This window comes from Haematobia irritans, chromosome 2 (assembly GCF_050003625.1).
Source record: "Haematobia irritans isolate KBUSLIRL chromosome 2, ASM5000362v1, whole genome shotgun sequence".
Taxonomy (NCBI): Eukaryota; Metazoa; Arthropoda; class Insecta; order Diptera; family Muscidae; genus Haematobia; species Haematobia irritans.
The window spans coordinates 139446590-139452320 of NC_134398.1; positions in this window are offsets into that span (position 1 = coordinate 139446590).

The following is a 5731-nucleotide window of genomic DNA, read 5'->3' on the forward strand; positions in this document are numbered from 1 at the left end:
GTTGTCCAATTGCCTTCCGATGTTTTAATGAAACCTGGAATGGAGCTCGTGGATGCTAGCACCTTCCGTAGTCTGAAAGCCTCGGACGTATTCTCAATGCTGCTGCAGTAATCATTCCAAGAGTTATGCTGAGCCTTTCTCAGTTCTCGCTTGTATCCTCTCAGATTCTTCTTGTAAGCGTCCCAATCCACAGGAGCTCTGGTGGACTTTGCTTTGTTAAAGAGCTTCCTGCACGATTTCCTCATATTACCTAACTCTGTAGACCACCATGGTGGTCGATTTTTCCCCCTGGGCATCCCTTTAGGGCATGCAGCTTTCAGTGAAATGTTGAAGGCCTTAGTAATCCGCTACACTGCGAGTTTGATATCTTTCACATTACTCATATTTGTCTCTGGTATTTCCGGTATCATCATATTGAACGATTCCCTATACCTATTCCAGTCAGCTTTCCTAACATTTGGCGGAAATAGGGTCTTGGTGGTATGAACATCAAATTTGAAACTGATGTAGCGATGATCTGAGAAGCTGTGTTCACTTAAAACCTGCCACTCAGATATCATTTCATTCAGTTATTGCGAGGCCAAGGTGATGTCCAAAACCTCTTGCCTGTTTTTAGTGACAAAGGTTGGGGCATCTCCCTTGTTGCAAACTACCAGATTAGTACGCAAAATAAACTCTATTAGCGACTCTCCCCTTGCATTAGTATCACTACTTCCCCATATACTATGATGTGCATTCGCATCGCATCCCATAATGAGTTTCGTCTTTGTTTTCCGTGACTCCTCCACTAAGGTCTTAACGGCATATGGAGGCATCTCCCTGTCATGTCCCATGTAGACCGAAGATACTCAATATTTGCATTTGGCCCTTTCTAAACTGGCAACGACAGTGTCTGCATTGCACATTGAAGGAAGAAGAAACAAGTTAAGCTCGTTTTTAGCAATTATACAGGCTCGAATTAGTTTGTGTAGTTTTGGAATCCGTATATGGCTTTGCGGCTTGGATTCGCCAAGAAAATAAATAAAATAAAAAAAAAAAATAAAATTACATCATTACCAGTATACTGCAATAGTTTGAACCCCAGAGTACTTAATTCACATATTTTGTTTCTATAAACATATGGTTCTTGAATAAGAACTATGTCTATGTCCCCTTTCATTAGGAGAACTTTTAAGGCAGCACATGCAGCCTTACAATGATGAAGATTTGTCTGGAGGATCCGTAGGACCATCGATATTTTCAACAACCGTCACATCAGCCGCCTCAATCGAGTCATCAAGAATGTCCTCTTCAGAGATCTCGGTGACTCTCGCAATAACCATAGGTTCAACTTTGGTGAGTTCTGAGGCAGTAGAAGCCTCCTCACGCATACGGCATCTATCCATGTCTTCAACTTTGGTATCTCCCTCGACTTCGCAAGAGAATCCGCTTACTTCTGATTCAGACAGAGGCTTGTCCATTTCTGAATCCTATATCTGATCGTTTTTATACACCTTCATTTGGATATAATGAAAGCCATAACATACACGGCCCTGAGACTTCGCTAGATGTGGCAAAGACTGAGTGTTCAATATAAACACTGCATTCCGTCTTGGTCCATCCACTTCATCCAAACGGCCAACCTTCCAATCAGCTGTTGGAAGACCTGGATTGCATTGTTTCAGTCTATTTAAAATAGATTCAGGGTCAGAAGGGTTTGCAGGTATCCACGCATGTGCTCTAGGTCTAGCCGGTATGTCTTTCTTCTCGACTAACTCTAGAGCAGCTCCTTCCCAAACTTCACCAATTAGTATCAGAGCAGCTTCAAAACATTCTATAGACCTCTGGTCCTCAAATGCGACTAGCTTAAATCGTCCTTGATACCAACCAGCCTCTTGGTGTCGAGGATCTGGGCCGGGAAACTTTTCCATCACCTGTGAGTAGACGACAGACAGAGCATTCTCAATTTCCCCCCATTTTTGCTTTGGAACCATACCGTCCAATGCTCCTTTATTAATGATAGCCATCACAAGGCTGTCTTTAGCAACTGAGGCAAACGATCTTTGATCCCTTTTGGAGGATGGCAGCTCATCCGGCGATCGTTCCCTTTTTCCAGTCTCAAGAATTCCTGGAGCCCATTTTAAGGAATCGCTTTGTTTAGCCGACAGCGTGCTTGGGTTGACTGATCCTAACTTCTTTAGGATAAACAAAGCATTTCTGCGTTCCTTGAATCTCTTTCGTGAGAGATTACCTCCTTTTGATGGCGTTACCTTAGAAAAATTTCGACTTGTCATAGTGTCGCCACCTGTCGACCCGTCTACAGGTCGACTAATTGGGCCTAACTCTTGGTCATTGCCCAAATTTATAACTCCAGTCGATACCCGTCCACTGGGCCCTGAAGTTAGCAACCCAGTGGATGACTTGGAATTTCGCTGCATGGTGGCTTAATATCCCACCACACTTGAAATTCTTAGTAGGTACCTATTACGATGAGTTTATCCGCTATTGAAAAACACGTCCGTTCCATTCGACGGATGAATAGAGAATAGATGGTGTTGGTATATGGTCTCTAACAACCGTGCAACAATTGGTCCACATCGGTCCATAATTATATATAGCCCCCATATAAACCGATTTCCATATTTGGGTTGCGGAGCCTCAAAGAGAAGCAAATTTCATCCGATCCGCCTGAAATTTGGTACATGATGTTGGTATATGGTCTCCAACAACCATGCAAAAATTGGTCCTCATCGGCCCATAATTATATATAGCCCCCATATAAACCGATCCCCAGATTTGACTTCCGGAGCCTCTTAGAGGAGCAAAAGTCATGCGATGCGATTGAAATTTGGTACGTGGTGTTAGTATATGGTCTGTAACAACCATGCAAGAATTGGTCCATATCAGTCCATAATTATATATAGCCCCCATATAAATCGATCCCCAGATTTGTCCTCCGAAGTCTCTTGGAGGACTAAATTCATCCGATCCGGTTGAAATTTGGAACATGGTGTTAGAATGTGGTCTCTAACAAACACGCAAGAATTGGTCCATGTCGGTCCATAATTATATATAGCCCCCCATATAAACCATTCCCCAGATTTGATCTCCGGAGCCTCTTGGAGGAGCAAAATTCATCCGATCCGGTTGAAATTTGCAACGTGGTGTTAGTATAAGGCCGCTTATAACCATGTCATAATTGGTCCATATCGGTCTATAGTTATATATAGCCGATCCCCAATCACACAAAAATTGGTCCGTATCGGTTCATAATCATGGTTGCCACTCGAGCCAAAAATAATCTACCAAAATTTTATTTTTATAGAAAACATTGTCAAAATGTTATTTCTATAGAAAATTTTCTCAAAATTTGATTTCTATAAAAAAATTTGTCAAAATTTTATTTCTATAGAAAATTTTGTCAAAATTTTATTTCAATAGAAAATTTTTTTTCAAATTTTATTTCTATAGAAAATTTTTTCCAAATTTTACTTCCATAGAAAATATTGTCAAAATTTTATTTTGTCAAAATTTTATTTCTATAGAAACTTTAAACATAATTATATACGTATTTAATCGGCCTTTTTTAGTTTAATATAAACCACGTATGGACTATGTTTTATATTTTACGGTGTTAGGAAGTTTTAAGATACCTTGCCATCGACAAGTGTTACCGCAACCCAAGTAATTCGATTGTGAATGACAGTCTTTAGTAGAAGTTTCTACGCAATCCATGGTGGAGGGTACATAAGCTTCGGCCTGACCGAACTTACGGCCGTATATACTTGTTTGATTTAATATATACCACGTATGGACTTACATACAATTTAGAAGATGGTGTTAGGAGGTTTTAAGCAGGGCTGTGGAGCCGGAGTCGGAGTCGGAGTCTTGGAGTCGGAGTCTGAAGATTTTGCTGGAGTCGGAGTCGGAGTCTGAGTCGTAAAAATTTTGCTCGACTCCGACTCCGGCTAAACCAAATTTTTTAAAACACTTCACATTTTTGTAACTAAGCAAGTTTTTACGCAAATTAGTTTCCATTGCGTTATTCATTCGATCAATGTACAGCATGATTGTAAATGAAAATAAACTTCCATTACGGCTATCTTTTTATTTTTCCTAGAATGTTACACTAGCAGATGAGCTGGATAGATCCACTTTAATGCCCATGTCAATTTATTTGAAATATTTCGAACAATTGAAATTATTTTTTTTTTAAATTTTAATTTAAAGCCATAGAGATATGTGGAATATTGACAGAACATTTTTTTAAAGTTGCTTTTTATAGAAAATTTTGTCAAAATATTATTTCTATAAAAAGTTTTGTCAAAATTTTATTTCTATAGCAAATTTTGTCAAAATTTTATTTTTATAAAAAATTGATTCAAAATTTTATTACTATAGAAATATTTTTTTCTATAAAAAATTTAGTCAAAATTTTATTTCTATAGAAAATTGAGTCAAAATTTTGTTTCTACAGAATATTTTGCAAAATTGTATTTCAATAGAAAATTTTGTTTGTTACACAACATTTTTTTCAAAATTTTATTTCTATAAAAATTTAACTCAAAATTTTATTTCTATAGAACATTTTGCCAAAATTTTATAGTAATAGATTTTTTTATTAGAAAATTTGGTCAAAATTTTATTTCTATAGAAAATTTAGTCAAAATTTTGTTTCTGTACAATATTTTGCAGAATTTTATTTACTACATAAAATTTTTTCTAAAATTGTATTTTTAGTGATATTTTTTTCAAAATTTTATTTCTATAAGAAAAAATTGTTAAATTTTATTTCTATAGCAAATTTTCTCAAAAATTTTGTTTTTACTGATGCTCACTGATACTCACTGATATAAAAAATGTATTCAAAATTTTATTACTATAGAAATATTTTTTTCTATATAAAATTTAGTCAAAATTTTCTTTCTGTAGAAAATTAGTCAAAATTTTGTTTGTATAGAATATTTTGCAAAATTTTATTTCTATAGAAAATTTTGCAAAATTTTGTTTGCTACACAATTTTTTTTAATTGTATTTCTATTGATAATTTTTTCAAACTTTTATTTCTGTAAAAATTTTGCCAAATTTTATTTCTATAAAAATTTTATTCAAAATTTTATTTCTATATATTTGGTCAAAATTTGATTTCTATAGAAAATTTTGCCAAAATTTTATTTCTATAGAAAATTTAGTCAAAATTTTGTTTCTGTAGAAAATTTTGCAAAATTTTATTTCTATATAAAATTTTGCAAAATTTTATTTACTAGACAAAAGTTTTTCCAAAATTGTATTCTCACTGATACTCACTGCTAAGTTGAAAACTTGTAGAAATGACTCAAATTTTCAAATTTTTCAATGAATGAATCATAAATGCATTTTTGCGAAATTGTCTAAACAATTATAAATATTTCCCAAATAGTGCTCGCGATTTTGTAGAAGTCTGATTTGAGATTTTATCAAAATGTAGATCTAAATACAAAGTTGTGCAGAGTATATTATAATCGGCCCGCCCGACTTTAGACTTTCCTTGCATTTTTATTTTTTGTTAAAATTGTGTTACGCCCCATAACGTTAGATTTAAATTTTAAGTACATAGATTTTGTAGAAGTATATACAATTGTCTATATCGAATTTTGTCTAAATAATGTCTAAATCAGATTCAAATTCATGCATATGGGAATATAAACCTTTATATAGCTCGCAACAAATATAAAGGATTTGAGATAGTATCAATAATTTTGGTCCACAAACA